Source organism: Trachypithecus francoisi, unplaced genomic scaffold (genome assembly GCF_009764315.1).
Source record: "Trachypithecus francoisi isolate TF-2019V2 unplaced genomic scaffold, Tfra_2.0 Lachesis_group16, whole genome shotgun sequence".
NCBI lineage: Eukaryota > Metazoa > Chordata > Mammalia > Primates > Cercopithecidae > Trachypithecus > Trachypithecus francoisi.
Genome location: NW_022681461.1, coordinates 16,591,302 through 16,617,782, shown reverse-complemented (window position 1 = coordinate 16,617,782; position 26,481 = coordinate 16,591,302). Strand labels below are relative to the sequence as shown.

At 38.8% G+C, this 26,481-nt stretch overlaps 1 long non-coding RNA gene across 1 annotated transcript in view; it reads left to right on the top strand.

Moving 5' to 3' along the window:
- LOC117099308 overlaps positions 1–26,481 on the top strand; it is a 59,229-nt gene that overhangs the window by 19,939 nt on the left and 12,809 nt on the right. The window contains exon 2 of the long non-coding RNA XR_004443756.1: positions 21,032–21,204. This is a non-coding gene — a long non-coding RNA (uncharacterized LOC117099308). The remainder of the gene's footprint in view (positions 1–21,031; positions 21,205–26,481) is intronic.

The following is a 26,481-nucleotide window of genomic DNA, read 5'->3' as shown; positions in this document are numbered from 1 at the left end:
GGAAAATGTGTATTTTGTCCTTTTTATGTTTTTCTAAAAGCAAAACTATATGATGCTTTTCAGAGACAAGGTAAAAATGATAATGAATATTAGATCGCTGTTATTTGGGGTATAAATTACACTTAATAGAATCATCATCACCTAAATCAGAATTTATAAAGATCAAATGGGAGAAAACCATGTTGATTTTTAAATAAAGGGAAAGGTATGAATGTTTTACCTTTTAGAAGGGGCAATATTTTTATCTTTAAGATCTCTTTTGACTATGATAGATACAGAGGTAAACAAAGATGGAAATAGGTGAAGACATAGTCTGTGTGCTCCAGAATGTGAATAAAGGCTATCCTTTGCATTCATGTGATTTCTGGATGTAGTTAAATGGAAAAATCATGACCCTCACAAATATAACTATATGGTTTCAGTTTGAAACACGCAATTTCAAGACAAAATAAAAATGGTTATCACACTGACATTCACTTTTTTTTTTTGAGACAGAGTCTCGCTCTGTCGCCCAGGCTGGAGTGCAGTGGTGCTATCTCGGCTCACTGCAAGCTCCGCCTCCCAGGTTAACGCCATTCTCCTGCCTCAGTCTCCCGAGTAGCTGGGACTACAGGCGCCCGCCACCACACCCGGCTAATTTTTTGTATTTGTAATAGAGATTGGGTTTCACCGTGTTAGCCAGGATGGTCTCGATTTCCTGACCTCGTGATCCGCCCACGTCAGCCTCCCAAAGTGCTGGGACTACAGGCGTGAGCCACCGCGCCCGGCCAACATTCACCTCTTAAGTAGAAGACTAGAGGTAGTAGAGTCATCTCAAACTTAAGACTATTCTATTAAAAAGAAAGAAGAAAAAAAACAACGAAAAGTAAGATTTTAAAGCTCAGGCTCTCTTGCAGTTACCTTGATCCTTATGAAATCAGTTATATTTTACAGATTAAAATCTTAAAAACATGTACAATTTAATTCTACAGCCCCTTAAAGTCAAACTAAATCTTTTTCTAACACTGATGTGAGGAAGGGGAATTATATACACCTTAAGGCATTAACTTCAAAATTTTACTCAACTGGGAAGACAGTTACACCAGGATCTTTTCAAAAATCTATGTCAAAAGATAGATTAAGAGCTTCTATGCTATTTCTTTCTTAATATTTGAGAAATTTTTCATCTATTCATAAGAAATGAGGTTGTATCTTTGATAATATATGTCCATATAAAGAGATCATTCAGAAGAAGTTTATTTGCCTTTCCCTCACCATCATGTTAATTGTGCATACAACAATTACCTAATGAGTCAGGGCAGCTAACTCAGCAAATTCTTCCCTTTTTTATATTAGCTCATCATTCCAAAATTCAAAGTACGCCATGAATCATAGCATTCATGCATTGACATTCTGAAGAAAACAATTCTGCATAACTTTTAAAGTTGTATGACAGATACAATTAGTAAAAAAGGGGTTTCTGTGCTGTTATTTTCCGTGGAAGAAAAAAAAAAACACAAATCCTTCTCAATCTTTGTTATTTCAAAGCACTCTTTACTGAAAGGAAAACACTCTTTACTGAAAGGAATCCCGCCATGTAAGAAAGACAAAGTACAAGAATGCAACAAAAATATTTTTCAAAGCAAAATAGCCTAACCTATTGAAAGTCGTTTGATGCCATACAGCTAGCCCCGATGACTCCTTGCTTCATAGTTTCTCAGATGTTGTATACCGGAATGCTATTTGAACTGCGTCATTCCAAACAAGAGACAATGAAATATCTTTACATGCTGAACTTGGCAGCAACACATTCTCTCCCTCTTCCTCACTCCCAGTCTTACAGGTTAGTACAGTAATGTCAGATTTTTAAGATATATTTTAAAAATATTTCCCCAAAGACTTGGTTAGTTATTCATTTGTAGTTCAAATGACACCAAGAAATGTATGATGAAAAAACTGAAGAGTTCTCTAGGAGACTTGAATTGTTTCCGCAATGGACATTGGGCTGTGGGGCATGGGGGACACCACCAGGGTGCTCTAAAATGCAAAGTCTCCCTGAGAACAGTCTCTCTCATAAAACTCGTATCTACAGGGACATCTCTAAGAAGGTTAACTCTCTTTTGGATTAAGTGCCCAATGCAGAATTTGAAACCCCAGAGTTAAGCCAACTTAATCAAGACTGAAGGTTTTAGAGGGCAAACGAAAGGGTTTGTGGAATTGAACTGGGTAAACATCTTTCTCTCAAATCATTTGATATGGTTTGTTTTAGTATATTCTTTCTATCCACATCATTTATCTCTATCTATCTATCTATCTATCTATCTATCTATCTTCTATCTCATTGTCTTATGCAGCCAAATAATGTAAAAAACACTCCATCATGAGGGTTGCCAGTGTGATTTTTACATCCCATAGAAGGCCAGGAAGCTAGAAAGTTAAAGTACAAGGAAAAGGAAAAAAACTGGGCCAATTACATCTCTAGACCTGTAAGTGAGCCCTGGTTCAGCTGCTTGCCACTTGAAAGCCAGAAACGAGAGATGGGGGTTGGTGAGAGGAAAAACAAGTTTATCCGAAGGTCCAACAAACTGAGAAGATGGTGAACTAGCATTCTAAAGTACCATCTTACATTTCTTCAGGTTGACCAGAGGGTTTTTATGGGAGGTAAATATGGGGAAGAAGAGGGAGCTGGTATCAAGAGGTACTAATGACCACAGACATGTGGGCGCCAGGGAGGGTCCAAGGAGGTTGGAAACTTGTTTATCCTTGGTCAGGTCGCAATGCTCTTATACATCTTTTACAAAACATAGTTGTTTATATACTTCTTTAATCCCAGAGTTAATTTTAAAAATTACATGATCACTGTTTTTGCATATTATCTCAGTGCTCTAAAATTATCCTAGCCTACATGCAGGAACGGGTGAAGGCCTCTTAAATAAAACAAGTTAGTTACATTAGTTCTTGTGCTCTTTCACTATTACAGGCTTGGTACTATAAAGGCCAGGGATCTTCTAAGCTCGTTTGAGTCAGTGCCTTCAAGTATTTGAGACAAAGCAAGTAAAACAAATGGCGCTTTTGTTTACTTTTTTCATTTTTAATTTTTGTGGGTACATGGTAGGTGTATGTATTTATGGGGTACATGAGCTATTTCAATACAGGTATGCAATGCATAATAATTACATCATGGAAAATGGGGTATCTTTCCCTTTAAGCATTTATCTTTTGTGTTATAAACAATCCAATTACACTCTTTTAGTTATTTTTAAATTTACATTAAATTATTATTGACTATAGTCATCCTGTTGGGCTATCAAATACTAGGTCTATATTCATTCTTCTATTTTTTTGTACCCATTAACAATCCCTACCTCCTATCCACCAATCTACTACCCTTCCCAGCCTCTGGTAACAATCCTTCCACTCTGTCTCCATGAGTTCAATTGTTTTGATTTTTAGATGCCACAAATAAGTGAGAACATGTGATATTTGTTTTTCTGTGCCTAGCTTCTTTCACTTAACATAATGACCTCCAGGCCCATCCATGTTGTTGCAAATGACAGAATCTCATTATTTATGGCTGAACAGTACTCCATTGTGTATAAGTTACACATTTTCTTTGTCCATTAATCTGTTGAGGGAAACTTAAGTTTCTTCCAAATCTTGGCTATTGTGAACAGTGCTGTCAACAAACATGGTAGTACAGGTATTTCTTCAATATGCTGATTTCCTTTTTTTTTGCTGTATACCCAGCAGCAGGATAGCTGGATTGTATTGTAACTGTATTTTTAGTTTTTTGAGCAGCTTCCTAACTATTCTCCATAGTGGTTGGACTAATTTACATTCCCCCCAGTAGTGTACAGGGTTTCCTTTTCCACATCCTCACCATCATTTGATATTGTCTGCCTTTTGGATATAAGCCATTTTAACTGGTATGAGATGATATCTCATTGTAACTGTAATTTGCATCTCTCTGATGATCAATGATGTTGAGCACTTTTTCTTATGCCTGTCTGCCATTTGTATGTCTTCTTCTGAGAATGTCTATTCAAAATATTTTTCTATTTTTGATCAGATTATAATTTTTTCCTATAGAGTTGTTTCGCTCCTTATATATTCTAATTATGAATCCCTTGTCACATGAGTAGTTTGCAAATATTTTCTCCCATTCTATGGCTTGTCTCTTCACTTTGTTGATTGTTTCCTTTGCTTTGAAGAAGCTTTTTAACTTGATGTGATCCCATTTGTCCATGTTTGCTTTGGTTGTCCTGTGCTTATGGGCTATTACTCAAGAAATTTTGCCCAGACCAATGTCCTAGAGAGCTTTCTCAATGCTTTCTAATAGTAGTTTTACGAATTGAGGTCTTATATTTAATTCTTTAATCCATTTTGATTTGATTTTTGTATATGCCAAGAGATAGGGGTTCAGTTTCATTCTTCTGCCTATGGATATCCTGTTTTCCCAGCACCATTTATTGAAGAGACTACCTTTTCCCCAGTTGTTCTTGGCACCTTTGTCAAAAATGAGTTCATTGTAGGTGTGCAGGTTTCTTTCTGGGTTCTCAATTCTGTTCTATTGGTTTATGATATGGTTTGATGTGTCCCCACCCAAATCTCACCTTGAATTGTAGCTCCCATAATCCCCATGTGTCATGGGAGGGACCAGTGAGAGGTAACTGAATTATGGGAGCAGTTACCCTCATGCTGTTCTCATGACAGTGAGTGAGTTCTCACAAAATCTGATGGTTTTATAAAGGGTGTTTCCTCCTTCTGCTCATACTGCTTCTTGCTGCAGCCATGTGAGAAAGGATGTGATTTCCCTTCTGCCATGATTGTTTCCTGAGTCCTCACCAACCATGCTAAACTGTGAATCAATTAAACCTCTTTCCCTTTTAAGTCATGCAGTTTTGGGTATGTCTTTATTAGCCATGTGAGAATAGACTAATACAGTTAAATTTGTACTGCAGAGAGTGAGGTGCTACTGTAAAGATACCTGAAAACATGGAAGTGACTTTGGAACTGGGTAACAGGCAGAGATTGGAACTGTTGGGAAAGCTCAGAAGAAGACAGGAAAATGTGAGAAAGTTTGGAACCTCCCAGAGACTTGGAGGGCTCAGAAGATAGGAAGATAGGGAAAGCCTAGAGACTTGTTGAATGGCTTTGACCAAAATGCTGATAGTGATATAGACAATGAAGTCCAAGCTGATGTGGTCTCAGATGGAGATGAGGAACTTTTTGGAAACCAGAATAAAGGTCACTCTTGCTATGCAAAGAGACTGGTGTCATTTTGCCCCTGCCCTAGAGATCTGCAAAACTTTGAACTTGAGAGAGATGATTTAGGGTACATGGCAAAAGAAATTTCTAAGGGTCAAAGTGTTCAAGAGGAAGCACAGCATAAACGTTTTAAAAATTTGCAGGCTGACAATGCAGTAGAAAAGAAAAACCCATTTTGGGGGTAGAAATTCAATCTGGCAGTAGAAATTTGCATAAGTAACAAAGAGCCAAATAATCACCAAGACAATGGTGAAAAGGTTTCCAGGGCATGTCAGAGACCATGGCAGCCCTTCCCATCACAGGCCCAGAGGCCTAGGAGGGAAAAATGGTTTAATGAGCTGGGCTCAGAGCCCCCCTGCTTCTCTGTGCAACCTCAGGACTTGGCATGCTGCATCCCAGCCATACTATAAGGGGTCAACATACAGCTCAGGCTGTTGTTTCAGAGGCTGCAAGCCCAAAGCCTTGGCAGCAATGAGGTTTGGGAACCTCCACCTAGATTTTCAGAGGATGTATGAAAATGTCTAGATGTCAAGGCAGAAGTCTGTGGCAGGGTAGGAGCCCTCATAGAAAACCTCTGCTATGGCAGTGCAGAGGGAAATGTGGGGTTGCAGTACCCACACATAGTCCCCACTGGGGCACTGCATAGGAGAGTTGTGAGAAGAGGGCCACCAGAATGATAGTTCCACTGACAGATTGTGTCATGTGCTGGGAAAGGGGTTGTACCCTGCAAAGTCACAGGGGAAAGCTGCCTGAGGCCGTGGGAGCTCACCTCTTGCATCAGTGTGCCCTGGATGTGAGACATGGGATCATTTTGGAACTTTAAGGTTTAATGACTTCCCTGTTGGATTTCTGACTTGCATGGGACCGGTAACCTTTTTATTTTGGCCAACTTCTCCCACTTAGAATGAGTGTATTTACCCAATGCCTGTACTTCCATTGTATCTAGGAAGTAACTAACTTGCTTTTGATTTTACAGGCTCCTAGACAGAAAGGACTTGCCTTGTCTCAGATAAGACTATGAACTTAGACTTTCAGATTAATGCTGAAGTGAGTAAAGATTTTGGGGAACTGCTGGCAAGTTCTGAAATATGAGGACATGACATTTGGAGGGGCCAGGTGCAGAATGATATGGTTTGGCTGTGTCCCCACCCAAATCTCAATGAATTCTAGTTCCCATAATCCCCATGTATCATAGGAGGAAACTGATGAGAGGTAATTTAATCATGAGGGCAGTTACCGTCATACTGTTCTTGTGATAGTCAGTTCACATGAGTTCTGATGGTTTTATAAGGAGTTTTTCCTTCTTTTGCTCAGGACTTCTCCTTGCTGCCACCATGTGAAGAAGATGTTTGCTTCCCCTTCACCCTGATTTAAGTTTCCTGATTTCTTGCCAGCCATGCTGAACTGTGAGTCAATTAAACCTCTTTTCTTTATAAATTGCCCAGTCTTGGGTATGTCTTTATTAACAGTGTGAGAACAAACTAATACAGTCTATGTCTGTGTATTTATGCCAGTAACATGCTGCTTTGGTTACTATAACTCTGTAGTATAATTTGAAGTCAGGTCATTTGATTCCTTCCATTTATCCCTTTTTGTTTGGGATAGCTTCGGCTATTCTGTGTCTTTTGTGGTTCCATATGCATTTTATGATTGTTTTTCTATTTCTGTGAAGAATGTCATTTATATTTTGAAAAGGGATGACATTGAATCTGTAGATTGCCTTGGGTTACATGAACATTTTAACAATACTTCTTTTAATTTATAGACATAAAATATATTTTCATTTTTTGTTTCCTCTTCAATTTCTTTCATCAGTGTATTCTAGTTTTCATTGTAGTTATCTTTTACTTCTTTGGTTAATTCCTAGTATTTAATTTTATTTGTTGCTACTGCAAATGAGATCACTTTTTAAATTTCTTTTTCAGTTTCTTTACTGTTGGCATATACAAATGTTGCTGATTTTGTATCCTGCACCATTACTGAATTTGTTTATCAGTTCTAACAGTTTTTTAGTGAAGTCATTAGGGTTTTCCAAGTATCAGATCATATCATCTGCAAACAAGGATATTTTGACTTCCTTCTTTCCAATTTGGATGCCCTTTATCTCCTCCTTTTGTCTGATGGCTCTAGACAGGACTACCAGTACTATGTTGAATAACAAGTGGGCATTCTTGTCATTTTCCAGATCTCAAAGGAGAGGTTTTCAGTATTTTTGCATTTATTATGATAGCAGCTGTTGAATAACAAGTGGACATTCTTGTCATTTTCCAATCTCAAAGGAGTGGTTTTCAGTATTTTTGCATTTATTATGATAGCAGCTGTGGGTCTGTCATATATGACTTTTATTACGTTGAAGTATGTTCCTTCTACACCCAGTTTTCTGAGGATTTTTATGATGAAGGGGTGTTGAATTTTATCAAATAGATTTTCAGTACCAGTTGAAATGATCATATAGATTTTGTTCTTCATTCTGTTGATATGATGTATTACATTGATCAATTTGCTTAGGTTGAACCATCCTTGCAACCCTGGTCTAAAGCTCACTTGGGATAAATCATCTCACTTGGGATCTGTAATCTTTTTGATGTATTATTGAATTCAGTTTGATAGTATTTTGTTAAAGATTTTTGCATCAATATTCATCAGAGATTGGCCTGTAGTTTTCTTTCTTTGATATGTCTTTGTTTTTGGTATCAAGGTAATAATATCCTTGTAGAATGAATATGAAATTATTCCCTCCTCCTCTGTTTTTTAGAGCAGTGTGAGTAGGATTGGTATTAAGTCTTCTTTAAATGTTTAGTAGAATTTAGCAGTGAAGCCATTGGGTCCAAGGCTTTTCATTACTGGGAGACTTCTTATTACAACTTCAATCTCATTACTTGTTGGTCTGTTCAGGTTTTGAATTTCTTCCTGGTTCAATCTTGGTAGCTTGCATGTGTCTAGGAGTGTATTCATTTCTTCTAGGTTTTCCCATTTGTCAGCATATAGTTGCTCATAGTAGCCACTTAAAATCCTTTGAATTTCTGTGGTATTAGTTGTAATGTCTCCTTTTTCATCTCTGATTTTATTTATTTGAGTCTTCACCTTTTTTTCTTCATTAGTCTGGCTAAAGTTTTGCCAATTTTGTTTATTTTTCAGAAAACCAACTTTTGGTTTCATTAATTTTTTGTATTGTTTTCTTCATTTCAAATTCATTTATTTCTGCTGTGATTTTTATTATTTCTGTTCTGCTAATTTTAGATTTGGTTTGCTCTTGCTTTTTCAGTTCTTTATCATGCATTGTTAGGTTATTTATTTGAAGTTTTTCTTCCTTTTTGATGTAGGTGCTTATAGGTGTAAATTTCTATCTTAGTACTTTGCTGTATCCCATAAGTTTTGGTATTTTGTGTTTCCATTATCCTCTGCTTCAAGAAACTTTTCAATGTCTTAATTTCTTCATTGACCCACTAGTCATTCAGGAGCATATTGCTTAATTTCAATGCATTTGTATAGTTTCCAAAATTCCTCGTTATTAATTTCTAGTTTTATTCCATTGTGATCAGAGAAGAGGCTTGATATTATTAAAATGTTTTGACTGTTTTAAGACATGTTTTGTGAGCTAACATATGGTCTCTCCTTGAGAATAACCTATGTGCTGAGGAGAAGAATGCATTCTGTAGCCACTGGATAAAATGTTCTGTAAATTCTATTAGGTCCATTTGTTCTATAGTGCAAATAAAGTCTCATATTTCTTTGTGGATTTCCTGTCTGGGAGATCTGTCCAATGCTGAACATGGGGTGTTGAAGTCTCCAGCTATTATTGTATTGAAGTCTAGCTCTCGCTGTATTTCTAATAATATTTGCCTTATATATCTGGGTGCTCCAATATTGTGTCCATATATATTTACAATCATTTATCTTCTTGCTGAATTGATCCCTTTATCATTATATAGTGAACATTTTTGTCACTTCTTACAGTTTTTGTCATGAAGTCTTTTTTGTCTAATATAAGTATAGCTACATCTGCTCTTTTTTGGCTTCCATTTGCATAGAATATCTTTTTTCATCCGTTTATTTTTAATCTATTTTTTCTTTGTAGGTGAAATTTGTTTCTTGTATGCAACAAATCATTCAGTCTTATTTTGTCATTCATTTAGCCATTCTGTGCATTTTATTAGATAGTTTAGTCCATTTACTCTCAATGTTATTGATAAGTAAGGACTTACTCTTGTAACATTGTTATTTGTTTTGAGGTCTTCTTTGCCTTCTTTTCTTCCTTCCTTTCTTCCTTTTAGTGAAGGTGATTTTCTTTGGTGGTGTTATTTAATTTCTTGCTTTTTTATTTTTTGTGTATTCATTGTATTTTTTTAGTTTGAGGTTACTATGAGGCTTGCAAAAGCAACTTATAACCCATTTTTCTAAACAGATGACAACACTGATTACATAGACAAACAAAAAACATGCAAAATAAAACAACCACTCTAAACTTTAACTTCATCCACTTGCTTTTTAACTTTTTGTTCTTTCTCTTTATGTCTTATTATACCAAGTATTAAAAAGTTGTTGTCGTTATTCTTTTTTATTGGTGTATCATTTAGTCTTTCTACTTAAGAGTAGTTTACAAACTACCATTACAGTGTTACAATATTTTGTATTTTTCTGTGTGGTTACTATTACCAGTGAGTTTTGCACCTTCAGATGATTTCTTCTTATTCATTAATATCATTTTCTTTCAGATTGAGGAACTCCCTTTAGCATTTCTTGTAGGACAGGTCTGGTATTGGTGAAATTTTTCATCTTTTGTTTGTCTGGGAAAGTCTTTTTTTCTCTTATATGCTTGAAGGATATTTTCGCCAACTATAGTATTCTAGGGTAAACGTTTGTTGTTGTTGTTATTGTTGTTTTCCTTCAGCATGTTAAATTGTCATTCTACTCTCTTCCGGCCTGTGTTCATTCAAAAGTCTGCTGCCAGATATACTGGAGGTCCATTGTATGTTGTTTCTTTTCTCTTGCTGATTTTAAAGTTCCTTTCTTTATCCTTTACCTTTAGGAGTTTAATTATTAAATGCCTTGAGGTAGTCTGCTTTGGGTTAAATTTGCTTGGTGTATACCCTTCTTGTACTTGGATATTGGTATCTTTGTCTAGATTTGGGAAGTTCTCTGATATTATCCCTTTGAATAAACTGTCTACTCCTATCTCTATTTTCTCTTTAAGGCCAATAACAGTTAGATTTGCCCTTTTAATGCTATTTTCTAGGTCCTGTAGGCATGCTTCATTGTTTTTTATTCTTTTTTCTTCTGTCTCCTCTGTGTATTCAAATAGCTTGTCTTCAAACTCACTAATTCTTCTGCTTGAGCAATTTTGCTATTAAGACTCTGATGCATTCTTCATATGCCAATTGCATTTTTCATGTCTCACATTTCTGCTTATTTCAATCTCTTTGTTAAATGTATCTGATAGAATTCTGAATCCCTTCTTTGTGTTATCTTAAATTTCTTTGAGTTTCTTCAATGCAACTATTTTGAATTCTGTCTGAAAGGTCACATATCTCTCTCTCTGTGATTGGTCACTGGTGCCTTATTTAGTTCATTTGATGAGATCACGTTTGGATGGATGGTCTTGATGTTTATAGATGTTCATTGGTGTCTGGGTATCAAAAAGTTCAGTATTTATTGTAGTCTTTGCAGTCTGAGCTTGTGTCCATCCTTCTTGATAAGATTTTTAAGTTGTTCAAAGAGACTTGGGTCCCAAGTCTAACAACACTGTCGTTTTTGCAGACTCACAGAGGTATTGCTTTAGTGGTCCTGGATAAGATCTGAAATAATTCTCTGGATTACCAGGCAGAGTCTCCTGTTCTTTTCCCTTACTTTCTCCCAAACACAGTCTTTCTCTCTCTGTGCTGAGCCACCTGGAACCTGGGGTGGAGATACGTGAGCAGCCCTGTGGCCACCACCAGTGGGACTGTGCTGTGTCATAACTGAAGCCAGCACAGTATGGGTCTCACCCAGGGCCTGCTGCAACCACTAGCTGGCTACCATCTATGTTCACTCAAGTCCCTAGAGCTCTACAGTCAGCAGGCAGTGAAGCCAGCCAGGTTTGTATACTTCCCTTCAGGGCAGTGAGTTCCCCCAGGCTCCAAGCAAGTCCAGATATATTGTCTGGGAGCCAGGGATTGGAGTCAAACATCTTAGAAATTTACCTGATGTTCTATTCACCTGTGGCTAAGTTGGCACTCAACCATAATGCAAAGTTCTTCCCACTTTTCCCTCCCCTTGCCACAGGCAGAGGAGCCTCTCCCTGTGGGCACCACCACTACTGACCCATGGAGGGTTCTGCCAGGCCACTGCTGATGTTCACATCAAGCCCAAGGGCTCTTCGGTCAGGTTGTGGTGAATGCTGCCAAGCCTGGGACTCATCCTTCAGGGCAGTGGGCTTTCCTCTGGTCCAGGGAAGGTCCAGAAATGCTGTTCAAGTCCAAAAGCCTAGGCCTGGAGAGAGGGACCCCAAGAGCCTGCTTGGCGCTCTACCCTACTGTGGCTGAGTTGGTACCTAAGGTACAAGACAAAGCTCTCTTTACTTTTTCCTCCGCTTTTCTCCAACAGAAGGGGACTTTCACCATAGCTGCAGCAGCTGGGAATATACTGGGTTACAGCTGAAGTCAGGTGTCAGAGCCCAAGGCCCACAGTGCACCATCTGGATATCCTTGCTGGTTATTTGGAGCCTAAGGGTTTTTTTTTTTTTTTTTTTTTTTTTTTTTTGAGACAGTCTTCGCTCCCTCACCCAGACTGGAGTGCAGTGGTGCGATCTCAGCTCACTGCAAGCTCCCCCTCCCGGGTTCACGCCATTCTCCTGCCTCCACCTCCTGAGTAGCTGGGACTACAAGCGCCCGCCACCACGCCCGGCTAATTTTTTTGTATTTTCAGTAGAGATGAGGTTTCACCATGTTAGCCAGGATGGTCTCGATCTCCTGACCTCATGATCCACCCACCTCAGCCTCCCAAAGTGCTGAGATTACAAGCGTGAACCACCACGCCCGGCCCCCTGAGGGTTCTTTAGTCAGCACGTGATGAATCCTTCTAGGAGTGGGTTCTTCCCTTCAAGGCAGCAGGTTCCCTTTTGGCCCAGGGTGTGTCTAGAAACGTCTGGAGCTAGGGCCTGGAATGGGGGCTTCGCAACTCTGAGAGTTACCCTAGCCTACCGTGGCTGAGGAGCTGGTAAACAAGATGCAAGACAAAATCCTCTTTAGTCTTCACTCTTCTCTCCTTAAGCAGAAGGAAGGAGTCTCTTTTGTTTTTGCCCGCTGCACTGCCTGGGAGTGGGGGAGGGATGACACAAGCACTCTCTAGCTGCCCCAACTGGTGTCTTCCTAGGTCACTTGCCACCCTAGTCCTCTGGCTCTGAGCCCAACCCAGCACTAGCAGTTGTCTAGGAATTGCAATATTTGTGCCTAGACTGCCTTTCAAGTTCATCTAAGACCCCAGAGTACTTTGACTCATGGTGGCGAGGTTTGCCAAGAAACTCCAGTTCTCATGGCAGGATAGACAATTCGCCTCTGGCTAGGTCTAGTCCAAATGCTCCCTTCGTTTGTGGGTGCTGACTGAGCTCAGGACAGCTTTGCTCTCTGCTTTGCTGGGCAGTACTGAGTTCAATGTAGAGTTGCAGTACTCTCCCTCCCCTAAGTGCACACTTGCCACATGGCCACTGCCAGAGATAAGGGAGGCACGGTTTTGGCAATTCAAGACTGTCTCCTGCCCTCCTCCGTGCCTCTTTCAGCAATATGAAGTTAAAGCCAGGCACTGTAATTACTCACCTAATTTTTCGGTTCTTGTGACATTGCTTTTCTGTGTGCAGAAAGTTGATAAAATTTGGTGTTTCTGCAGGGGGTATGAAAAGTATAGGCTTCTATTGCACCCTCTTTCTCTGCCCTCTGGGTGCTTTTCTTTTTTTTTTTTTTTTGAGTCGGAGTTTTGCTTTTGTCACCCCGGCTGGAGTGCAATGGCACAATCTCAGCCCATTGCCATCACTGACTCCTGGATTCAAGCGATTCTCCTGCCTCAGCCTCCCAAGCAGCTGGGGTTATAGGCATGTACCACCATACAGGGTTTTTTTTTGTTTTGTTCTGTTTTTTTTTTTTTTTTTTTTTTTTTTTTTTTTAGTAGTAGAGATGGGGTTTCACCATGTTAGCCAGGCTGGTCTCAAACTCCTGACCTCAGGTGATCCACCCGCCTCAGCCTCCCAAAGTGCTGGGATTATAGGCATGAGCCACTGTGCCCGGCCTCTTAAGAAATGCATCTACATCTGCAGCACCTAATGTAGCAGACAGTAACTGGCCAGTATTCAAGAACTTTAAGATCCTTATCTTAACAACATAGAAAACTAACAAAGGACATTTTATGCATTTTATCTTCCAATAGCCCAAACAACTAAATACAATATAGACTGTGTCCCAAATTAATTCTATCACTAAATGCTTTCAGTTTGAAAAAAGATTGTGCTATTTAAGTATATCAGTACAAATCTTGATTGATACAAAAAAATATTGTCTGCCTGATTTGAAAGAAGTCAAGGGTGAACATAAAAATCAAAAATTAAGCATTTTTGAAAGTAACAAGCATCTTGTTATGGTGCATGCCCTGGCCACACTCCTAAGGAAAGCAGCCCACATCCACCTGTTGCTGAGGGGCCATGGTTGGGTAATGTACTGCAGGGTCAGAGCTGGCCACTTCCTAACCTGAACGAATCAGACAATGTCTCTGGAATATGTCCAAAGAAGGACTGGGTCTGATCCACAATAAGAGTTGAAGCAAGAAGGTCATGATGAAGAGGGGCCAGAGGCAGGCCAGACATGCCCATGGCAAGTTGCATGCAAGTTGAAATGATGACTGTAAACCAGCAAGCAAAGGAAGCCTGCCACTAGAGAAAAGAGATGGAAGAAGGAAGATGGAGATAAATGGGAGCCCCAGAAAGGCGACAAGTTCCTTGAGCAGCAGTCTCCATTTTTTAAAAACAATTATTTTAAAAATATATATAAAAAAAAATTGACATGCAAAAAAAGTAACAATCATCTTAACCTTATAGCTTCCTATGCTTAAAGACACTAGATTCATTATGTATGCAATGTACCCTAAATATTTTCAACTTAAGTGCTGTAAGAACCTTGCTTGGCTAGCACCAACTTTTCTTTATTTTCACCCATTCTTTATTTTTTTCTGTCTCAATAACCAGTCTTGTAACTACTAAAGTACGTTTCACCAAGAAACACCTGGTTCTGCCCTCGAGCGCATGTGGGATGATCTCAATGTAAATACAGCAGCTACCTTCTTTCCAATTACTGATCCCTCAACTTGGTAATTGTAGAGTTAAAAGTCTCCTTCTCACACTCTAAACAACCTGAAAGCGAAAACTACATCTCATTCAACTTTCATTTGTAGCACCTTGCTAAGTGCTACATTAAATTAAATTAAATTTATTGGCTTTTGAAATTAAATTGAGAACAAGATTCCTGAGAATGAATGAATCATTCTAGCTAAATTTATACAATAAAACCAAACTTTTCAACTTGTTTTATGATATAGCTTGTGAATTAGAATAAACATCTAAAATACTTGCTTATTCAGTAAAATAAGGATATATGATTGTAAGTTTTTGTCTTTAAAATCAATCCCAGATTATCTTTTAATCCTTTAAGGTGTGAAGAGCCTGGGTGCCAATGGGATTGTTTATCAGGTCAACTATGACTTCCTCCAATCAGGAGTCACTTCAAAAAAAAAAAATGGTGTTCATCAGTTTGTATATGTGTGATTCTGTATACATAAAAGTTCTATACTTAGCCGCCACACCTTAATAAAGTGCTACAAAACACATCAACATCAATCTCAATCATCTTTAACAGCCACTTTAGAAACTGTGGTGATTTTACAGCAATATTTTATGATCTGAGATGGCATCTAGCTATTCACTATTTGCAAGAATCCTGCCCTTGAATGTTGAAGAGTTAATATCAGCTAAGTATACTCCCCTGCATGGTGAATGACTAGGGCAAAACACCTATCATTTGGATTTCTCATTACTTTGGATCATTTATGTAGTCTTGTTCCAGAATTACCCATTTCCATCCAAACCATAAAGCACACACATGCACACACACATGCAGATGCCTGCACAAATCACACAGAAATAGGAGCTACTCTAAAGCAAGACAGCTGAGATTCCTTCAAAAATCACATGAATTATTTGGCTTTAGTGCCATCTCACATTTTTAAGACCATGTAAATCATCTCAGTAAACTAAAAAGAAGATGAAAGTTATGATTTCCTCTCCAATAAAATGTGGACTGCATGCAACTCTTCATTTACAACTACATTCATTGTGAGCAACTTTGCCAATTTAGAATCTGGAGAAATAGCACAAAGAATGCTCTCAGCCCTCACCACTGAGCCATGACTCTAGGCCAAACAAGCACCTTACTTAGCAGCAGAGTGTAACTTTTGGGGTATTTCTATTGAGCCCATCTCATCATTTCCAGAATTGATTCCAAGTAATAGTAAAAGGGTGGCCAGAGTATACAGAAAACAAAGGCTCAGCTTAGAAAGATATGCTTTTAGAGACTCAGATTTAGATTTTTCTTTTTAAATATTTTGAAGGCTAGTTTTGAAGTCTTCATCATCAAATAAATAATAGCAATTTCTATTTGTTACTTGCTTGGGGGCTTCATAAAGGGTCTTCCAGATCCGTTATTTCTCCTCATTTGATTGGCCATGTGGGGAAGCCCAGGCCCAGCAGATGTTACCGTCTCTTCATCTACAATGAGGCACCTGAACCTCAGATATTTTTGTTGATTTATCAAAATCCTTCAGGGAGTAAGTGTTCAAATCAGGATTAGAACCTGGGATGCAGGTATTCAGTCTAAGGCTTTGCAGAGTTCACTCTTTCTACATAAACAAGGCTGTGTTCAATAGCTCGAAATGTTAAATGGGGTACAGGAATAAGACCTGCCCCCACCAGCACTAACTATGTCTCCAATGCTCCACAGTTATTCATATTCTTCCCCAAGGACATAATTTAGTTCTGAGAGTAGCTTAGGCCCAAGGGAGCATTTGGTTCACTGATGTTTAGGACATTGTGCACTCCCTAGCCATTGGGTTTAATGTTTCCTATTTTATAACTCCAGGCCCAGTCCCATCTCTCTGCTGAATTGCGTTGTCCTGAAAAAATATTTATATGTACCCAGGGATTCCAGTAATGGGCCCATAAAAAATTCAATAAAGAAATGTTTTAATCAAAATACTCTGTCTGACATCACAGAGTCACCAGAATTCTCATTTAAAATTGGAGCGCATCGCTGAAAAACGTTGATTGCTGTTGTAACCTCTCTGGTTTCTAAATGCATTCTATTCATGCACTGCTGTTGATGGAACTGGCTACTGATGTGTATCCTTAGAGGAACCTTTTTGTATAATGAATAAAGAATCTCAAAAACACATGAAAAAGGCTTTACCATCTCTCTTAGAAATTGTGCCAGAAAAACAGAGAAAGGGCAGCGGTCCCACTTCCTTTTGCTGGTTATAATGATCATATGAGCACCATAAAAAAGAATAATATATCTTTAAGGGGAAAGAAATGTCCTTTTATTCCCCCGAGCAACTGCACGTGCAAGTTTCTTAAAGTATCTTTTCAGTGCAAGCTGTAGGTCCTTTTCCAAGGTGAATAAAATCCCCACAAATGCCTGCAAGGAGAGATGTTCCCAATGCTTCCCTTGGGCATTTGCTGAGCTAGCCAAAGTCTGCACTCATGCTATAGATCACTTTGGCACCATTAAAGAATTACAGGGCATCACATGATCTTGTAGGAATTAATCACTGCTTAACAGTATGTGCTCCTGTGTTTATGAAGTCATTTGGAATATCTGCATGCAACCACTGGCTCGGTGAGTCGAGTATCTGCAGGTAATGAACCATGGCATTGTGTTATGGTCGAGCTAGGGAATGTTCCAACTGGCAATTAATATGCTAGCAGTGAAATGTATTTCCTTTAGAGAAAGGTGAATTCATAATTTGAAAACTTTTGTGAACCACAGAGAGATCCTATTTACATTATATTTTGCCTGTATAGATCCTCACAAAGGATTTCAAGGTGGGGACAGGATAGTATCAAAGATAAATACTCTCTGGCATTACATGACAATAACTATTAAAGACATTGCTCAGATGGCCTTATGCCTGTATTTTTCTTTAACTAAAGAATATAGATTAAGTTTCAGTTTCAAGTATTTGCCATCAGTGAAATAGAACTGTAGATTATGACCTACTAAAGCATTAACAACCCTGACGAAACTTTTGACAAAAAATAAATAAAATGAAAGGAAAGAAAAAGAGAGGAAAATAAGGAGATTTTAAAAAATTATACTTTATATAAATAGGTAGTAGCAGTTAGTGGTTAAAGAGTACACTGAATATTAAGATCAAGTGAGGGAGTCCCTTCCTGGATTTCTCAGTTACACAATTTTTACTTATAAATATTTATCTTGCATGTGTGATTCAGATGATATACTCAAACATCAATTAGCCTCCCAATAAAAGACAAGATGTAAAGACGTGGGGATTTGTGTAAGGCTGTTGAGCTGTATGCTGCTAATTCATTTCTAGTTCAAGTTGTTTATCATTATTGTACCTCATTTTTAAAGTGAAGGAGTTTTTAAATAGATACTTTTGGAATTTACATATAACAAGTACCCTAGAAGGAAGGCACTCCACTTATACTAGTATTCTGGAATAAGCACTAACCAAATCATTGAGAATTGTATATAGCTGAGGCAATATAAAGATATAATCTCATATGGTCCTATTTGATTAGCAGTGGAAACCATCACCTTCAAATTATTTTCCCCCCTTTTAGCCTACCTTTACTTCGATCATGCTACATTAGAGAAATAAACTCAACATCACCAGTAACCATAAAGACATGCTCCATGTAGCTATCAAGCTTTCCTGAGCCAGGATTTAAATTTTCAGTTGGTAAACCTCCCAGGCATGTCTCTGAGTTCCAAAATATTAGAATACGGAAGTATCCACTCATATTCACATATGCATGGACTATCCTACCATTACCCTGATATGTGCTGCTTACACTATACCAAAAATGTCTGAGGTTAATGTAGGAAATAAGAAACTAGTACTAAACACTGTTATATATTGTTTTTATTAGAAAATAAACACATTTGGAGTCAGAATTGTTCCCCTCCTTAGCCAAGAGGAGGGGTGGGGGGAGAGAGAGAGAGAGAGAGAAAGAAGAAGATACTTTTCAGGGAATGAGATCTAAGAATGTCCAAGTCCATGAGAAAGTTTGGAACAAGATGTGAGTTGACTTATTCAGACCCTGTTTCATTTTTATAGTCCAAAGATATAGGATCCTTTAAGGATGCCCATATATCTGTTAAATCAAAGAGGAGAATATCTTAGTCTCAACCCTCTCCTAGAATCAAACCACCTTTTGCCTCTCATTCTGTTTATAGCTCTCAGTGCTGTCTCTGCTATCCAAAGGTAGTCAGTCAACCCTGAAACTCTTTCTTTGGAAGCAAAGTCAGCAGGGGAAATGATTTCCTCGTGCTATTGAGACCCGTCTCTTGCCAAGAACTTTTGCTGCAAATCAAGGAAGCAACTTCCCATGTGGTCATTTCATGCTTCAGTTCTACTGAATTTTTGGTGCTCTTTGAACCCTAATTTGGAATTGAAATTCCATTTGCTTGTATTAGGAGTAGTGGGGGAGAATATCTGGAAATGCATTTGTGTTTAAACGCGAGTTCTCCAAGTTGCTCAATGCTTTGGTCTTGGTTTTAGGAAGAAAATTAAAATCAACTGGAATGGCCTGGCTGCCACAGCTCAAGTCAGAATCACTTTGATTCCTGGCCTTCCAGCCTTGACTTGCTCTAATGTAATCTTGTCTGCTGAAGCAAGATGTGTGACCACTGTGTTATTATCTGCATTTCAGCTCTAAACCCCTCACGGCAGGGTTTTCTCTCTCCAGCATACCTCTCAATCTTATTACACCAGGCTGTGAAAGTGAACCCTGGCTTCTCTATTTGCCCCTTTTGTAGCTGTTCAGCCTATATCTTGAATGTTCTAGCAACCTCTCCGAATGCCACTGTTATGCACATTCTCCTGCAATGCAAGGGTAAATAAAAGTTACATGCCTATCAGGAAATCAAGAGTTTCAGGGTAAATTAAGTTCTCTCATCATCTCTAATTGTCACTTGCTGTGGATGTCAAACTGACAGAGTAGCAGAATCTAATTTCCTTGTTTGATTCACCATGAAATTAAACTGAACTGACAATTTTTATTTTCACCTGGCAAATTCATCTGACACTATTTAAATCTAGCTAATCAAGTACAGTTATCTGCTCCGCACACTCATCTCTCCCACCACACCTCTGATTTGCAGTATCCCACTTCCTGAACTCCCTCCGACAGCCATGTGTTGGATTACATTTACAGTTTTAGAAGGTGTAAAGGAATGCATGAACATAGTTAGCCAAGGTGCCAGCAAATGTTTCATGTCACAAAATTACTACTGAAAGATGGAAAAAAAAAAAACAGTGAAAAACAAAACTCCTGGACTGTAGCACAGTTCGAAAGTCCAACCAGTTGGATGGTTTAGTGACGCCTGTGCTCAGTAGAGTAGAAAATATAATTCTGAAGTTAACTGACTTTTGGGGGGGGGGGGAACATGTTTAACCTCTGTAAAAACAAACAAACAAACAAACAAACATCACTGTCCAGATACAGTCAGCATGATAGTAGGAAGTGCTGGATACATCTGTCTTAGGAAACCAGGCTATCTGGTAGTGTGGGAGTGGTCAGTGATAGAATGAACTATAATTTGAGTTTTCAAAGACAAGGAAGGTTTCACATTTTGGAATCATTAGACACTGTCTCAAGAAAAGGTTTTTAGTATTGCAGGACACCAAAAAAGACTATAAGGCTCATCAGTTAACCATTGGTAATTATCAGCATCTATGAAGGGACTGCTTCAAGGATCATCAAGGAAGGAAGAAACCTGGACATAGTTATTCCACAGAACAACTAAATGGTTTTTTTGCTGCCTGGATCCACCAGGAGGAGGCTATTCGCTTGGCCCAAAGCTAGCAGACATATTACATTTTTACCTGTAAACATCCTTCAGTTTCAGACTAGTTTCAAGATTTCTAAGCTCATTTCTACATGTGCATAGTCTTTCTTTACTCTGAAACTGAAATGAAGATTCATGGGTTGAACCCTAGCCCCAAGACACCATCAAAGATGAACAGAAACTCTGGGTTGATTTCACATTTTAGACAGAATCTAAAACATCTCTTTATGCTTACTGATTAAGAACCATGTAAGAATCTGATTAAACATGTATCCCAGCCCTTAGAAAAATACATATGATGAATAATTGGCATATAATTTCACAATGTATTCGTGTACCCCTTGAAGCCCTTACATTAACCGAACATAATCATAGCTACAATTGCGGGAGGACATTTTCTATATGCTGGACATTGTGTTAACACTTCAGAGAGAGCTCACACCATCTGGCTTGGCCTCTTCAGCCCTTCTGAGAAGACTCATTAAATTAAAAACTCCAGGCCACTTATCTTGAGGAAGTTACGTGAAATTGTTCTTGTGACAAGCTGCGCAAGCATAAATAAGCATCTGCAAGTAGGAGTGCCTGCCATTGTAACTTTAATTTAGGGCTTCTATTTTAAATTACTGATTGTTTGCATTGCTCCCAGTATCTTAGTATATATAACATTTTTCTCTTTATAGGAAGTCAAACAGGCCTGTTCAACTGAATCTCAGTGAAAGCTGCTCTGGAGAAAGACTGGCTGTCTGTATTTCTCCCAAGGTTCCCTCAAGTGATTTTTGCATCTACCGTATAATGTCTGTTTTGGACCATACCGAGCATATTCCTCCAGTCATTTTTTTTTTTGTAATAAGAGGTACAAAAACTTTTAGGTTTATTTGTATAGTTTGGTTCCTTATAGCACTGGAAGAAGGTATCATTATTCCTATTTGATATAGTGGAAAACTAAGTCCCAGAGAGGATGAATAACTTGTCTTGTTCACATACCTGGTAAGTGGTAAAGCAGGGTTTAGAATCCAATTTGGTTTGACTTCAACAGCCAAGTTCTCAGTTGTTGTGGTCTACTGCTCTAGACTTCAGAATAAGAGCCATTGCTAAACACACTGGTGTATTATAAAATTGAAGAGCCATCGTTTTACTTTAGCTCAAATAGAATAAACAATAAGAAGTTAAACTTAAATGTATGATAAAGCATTCCAGTTATTTCTGGCTGATAAGCAAGTTTAGACATTTCATTGCATAAATCCTACCCTATCCACTGCCAAGAGTATCTTCCTTCCTGCAATCTCCACCTAGTCAACCAGTCCTACTTATTGGAAGACTTTGTGATTACCTACAGTAAGCCCAATACAAAACAGACACAAGGAGAATCTGAGCCCTGGATTCTTAAATCTGTATTTTTGCACAGTGTCTATGCCATTTTTCAGAATAAATATGAGCTATGAAAACACTTCCCCCTTGGCCGGGCGCGGTGGCTCAAGCCTGTAATCCCAGCACTTTGGGAGGCCGAGACGGGCGGATCACGAGGTCAGGAGATCGAGACCATCCTGGCTAACACGGTGAAACCCCGTCTCTACTAAAAATACAAAAAACTAGCCGGGCGAGGTGGCGGGCGCCAGTAGTCCCAGCTACTCGGGAGACTGAGGCAGGAGAATGGCGTAAACCCAGGAGGTGGAGCTTGCAGTGAGCCGAGATCTGGCCACTGCACTCTAGCCTGGGCGGCAGAGCGAGACTCCGTCTCAAAAAGAAAAAAAAGAAAAAGAAAAAGAAAATACTTCCCCCTAGCAAACAGGAAACAATTAGCTACATGGAAACCTAGTGAGCTAAACTCGAGTAGCATGTTTAAGGTAAAGAATTTACACAGAAAAATAATTGGGGAAATGAAGATTGCATTACAGGAGCAACTGCTGAAAAGCAGAAGAGAAGCATTGGAGTAAATGTCACTGAGTGGTAGCAGACGATGTAAAACTTCGGGAAAGTTGAAACCTCCAGGAGCAGCAGCAGAATTGGCAGGACAAATCTGAGGAACTAAAGCAAGATGATGGAAATCTGTGAAAGAATAAAGGGCAAGAGAGCAAGGAGGAAAAGAAAAAGTGCAGGGCCTCCTGATGTTCTAGACTCACTGCACCATGGGTCATGGTGGGGGAAAGGAGAAACAAGAGAAGGCCTTTGATGGAACAGTTCCCTGAAAAGATCACTCCCAAGGACAAAGAAGTAGCCGCTTGACTATAGATGAAGATGTGGGTAGGAGGTGAGCTCAAGATAGTTCTTCCTCAAATACCCACCAGCTAATTCATTAATGCTACTTTCTAACCCATGTATAGATGTTGGACATGGAATTCTAGAAAGAATGTATAGATGTTGTACACGGAATTCTACAAAGAACTCCATAACAAGGATTCAGAAAAAATCAGAAAGAACCCTAATTTTTTCCATTGGAGATAATGAAATCTGAGCATTCTTTCATTTTGTCCCCCTTTTTAAAAAAGAGAAAACATTATTAAGAGGCATATTGTAGCATAGTACAACATACTTACCATTCTAGTGAAAGCAGCGAGCAAGTTCAGGCAATGCCCAAGGAATAAATGTGAAATTGAATTGCTGAAAGGGAAGAGAAACTTGATGATCTACTGTATGTTATAAGAACAGAAAAGAACTACATCTAGCAAAAGGCTCAACTTTCTTCCAGCATAAATTATGGGAGAGCCAGAGTATCTTCCATGGGCAGCCATCAATATGCAGAACAATGCTCTAAGTTGGAAAAAGATTTAAGGGAGTGTAGGAGGGACAAATTTAAATTAAAAACACAAACAAACTAACAAGAAAACATCTACATTTAGGAACCTGGACAAGAAAATAGAGCTGGAGAAACAAGATTGTTGGCATTCCAAAGGTAAGACAGAATTATGGACTAACAGGGGCAAGTAGAAGATGTAGACCAGCTCTACTCAATATGCTGGACCTTGATAAGGTAAGTAGCTTGAGCCAGACTAAATTAACATGCTTTTTCCTTCATTGAGAAGGTGTGGCTACTACTGCTACTGCTACTATTCAAATAATAATAATAATAGCTGAATAGACAAACTAAACAGTAAGTGAGTTTGGTAATACAGTTAAGTTACATTACTGGTGAAAATTTCTTATCTCCCCATGGACTGGTAACAAGCCTAGTAACAAATAGGACCACATGTTAGCTAGGCTGCTTTAGACTTCAAAATAGAAGAGATGGTCAACAAAAGTTTTAAAGTGAGACCAGAGAGCCAAGCAACAAGTAAGCACATCAACACCTAAGGCAGGAGAGAAGATCTAGCTTCCACAGGATGTTATATGGGAAGTGAGTCATCCAGAGAAAGAGGTGAAGAAAGGACACTGAAGGAGAGACAGAGGAGAGGGATAATAGTCGCTGCACATATAGGGAACATGTGGATAGAAAAGAGATGTGGTGTTATTGCTGAGAGAAAGTATCTGGCCTTTTGAATATTACCCCACATAGATAGTGCAGTACAGAAAGAAGGGCTTCTCGCCTTCCAGATGCATTGGTAAAGAAAACATGGGGGCTACTGGGAAGGCTACCAAGTATATTTTTAGAGTAAATCATTGTTCTAAGTATGATTTTTAAGATGATTAAATACATTGTCTTAAATGTTAATACAATTTATGCTCAAATATCATACTACTAAGACTTTCATCATTGATAAAGCACAGCTTTCAGTAGTTATGAAGTTCCTACACTCTGAACCTGATTCTTGGCACAGAGAATGATAGCCTATTTGTTTGCTAGGGCTGCCATAACAAAGTACCACAAACTGGGTGGCTTAAACACCAGAAATTTATTTCCTTACAATTCTGGAGGCTAGAAGTCTGAGATCAAGGTATCAGCAGGGTTGGTTTCTTCTGAAACTGCTTGCTTTGTCTTGTAGGTGGCCATCTTCTCCCTTGCCTTCTTCACATGGTCTTCCTTCTGTCTGCATCATAATTTCCTTTTTTATACACACCAGTCATTTTCAATTAGGACCCACCCTATTGACCTCATTTTAATTTAACTACATCTTCAAAGGTCCTATCTACAATGCAGTCATTTTCTGAGGTACGGTACTGGGGATTAGAACATCAACACATCAACATATAAATTTGGGATGGGCAAAAGTCAGCCTGTAAAATGCATAAAGCTTCAACCCATGGTGAACGCTGTGAGCACATAGTGCCATGTGCAGCTGTGCTGTCTGCACACTTACCAGCACAGCACATTGCCCATGAAGTAGGGAGATGCAGAAGTCTTCATTTATATTGGTTGAGTAGATTGTTTTAAACCACTTCCTGATTCTCTTTCAAATTCTTGAATCAGCTATCAGTTTCGCTTTATCAACAATTCAGCTTGAAAATAATTTTAGACTAGGGATCCATATATCCAAAGAGAAAAGTGGGATGGGGTGATGCACAGAAGATTCGAGTCATGAGTGGCACAGCTCAGGCCAAAACGTGTTACGAAGGATTATATGGCAAATTGCTGGTAAATTTAAGGGGCTGGGTTCTTTATTCCTTCCTTAACTCATTACAAAGTGCTCTGTCAACACATGACAATATTATTTTCAAACCATAGAGGTTGCATTTTAGAAACTTTAGAACTTGAAGCCTAGACCTCCAGGCCAAAATGCAATGAATTTGACTTCAATAATTCCATATTTCAAGCTTTTCATGTCTTCCCTGACTTCTTTGAATTAAAAGGCTTATCTTTTGGATTCAATCAGATGACTTTGTGGCTTTCCTCTAGCTTTGGGGCATTTCTTCTCCATTCAGTTAGTTCTCTTCTGTGAGCAAGACTTCAATCCAGTCACCCAAGTCATGGAAAAATGATACTTCATTTGCATCAAGTAGAAGCACGTCCTTAAGGTGATCAGTTTGGATGAAACTCATCCAAACTGAAATATTTCTGCAAGGTTTGTGTGCAGGATTTGATTTTACTTTATTCCCTTTATAGAGACCATCCCAACCTGCTCTGGTTCTTTGCTCATTAACAGCATAAATCATGCAAAATGTTAAAAGTCACTGTTGCAATGGTATTTGATACAGAATTTAAATGAGACCACAGAGAAAAATGACAGTACTCCTCTGAGGCTCTATGATTCATTTCTTGGTACCAAACCAGAAGTGGAAAATGCAATGCAATTTTATCATGAACGGAAGCATTGCCTCTGGCCTTCATACAACTCCAAAAATAGTTAGAACAAGTCTGACCAAAAACCAGGAAGGCCCTATGCAGAACATTTTCAGAAGGTGGTTCCACGTTCATCTTAAAATACATATATATACATATATTATGTATATCATATATACATACGCAAGCACACAATTCTCTTTTTGTCTCTATGTCCCCATGCCGTGACTCTCTTTCCATCTTTGGGCTTCTCTCTTTCTTTTTCTCACTCTCTTCCTTCTTCTATCTCTTGACATCATTTTTTCCACTTCTCACTCCCTTTCTCTCTGTCTCACTCTGTGTCTCTATCTTTCTCTGTTACTCTGGCTCTGTTTCCTCTGGCTTTGCCTATACCTTCTTCTCTGTTCTTTTTGTCACTGTCTCTGTTCCTCTCTATCCTCTCCATTCTCTTATTATCTTGCTGTCTCTCAGTAATACCTTTGTGTCTTTGTCTTTCTTCCTGTCTGACTTGTTTTCCTGGCCATGCATCTAAGCCTGTTTTCCTATGTGAATCTCTTTTTTTCCCCATCCTGCACATACACAGACACTGAACAGTACCTAGAGCAATTCCATTTTGAAATGTTTCCTTTTTTATAGAGAAGTTATGTTTTGAAAGTCCTGCCACTCCCTCTGCCTACTGAGACATGGAGGAGCCCTTTCTTTTCTGCTCTCCTCTCGCCAAGACTGTGTGTATATTTCACAGATCATCCAGCAGAGGAAGTGCAACCAGTGCTTTCCACGCTGCTTCACCCTGGAAGCTAAATGTGTGTCCTTCTTTCAGGCTACTTAGCCCAACTTAACTCAGTGGGAAACATACCAGGAGGGTTCAGATCTTCTGCATAGCCAGTTTGCCCAAAGACAGTCTGTTAAAGCCATCCCCCACTGGCTTTGCTATTTTTGCCATTCTAAGTGACTTCTGGGTTACTTAACATAAAACCC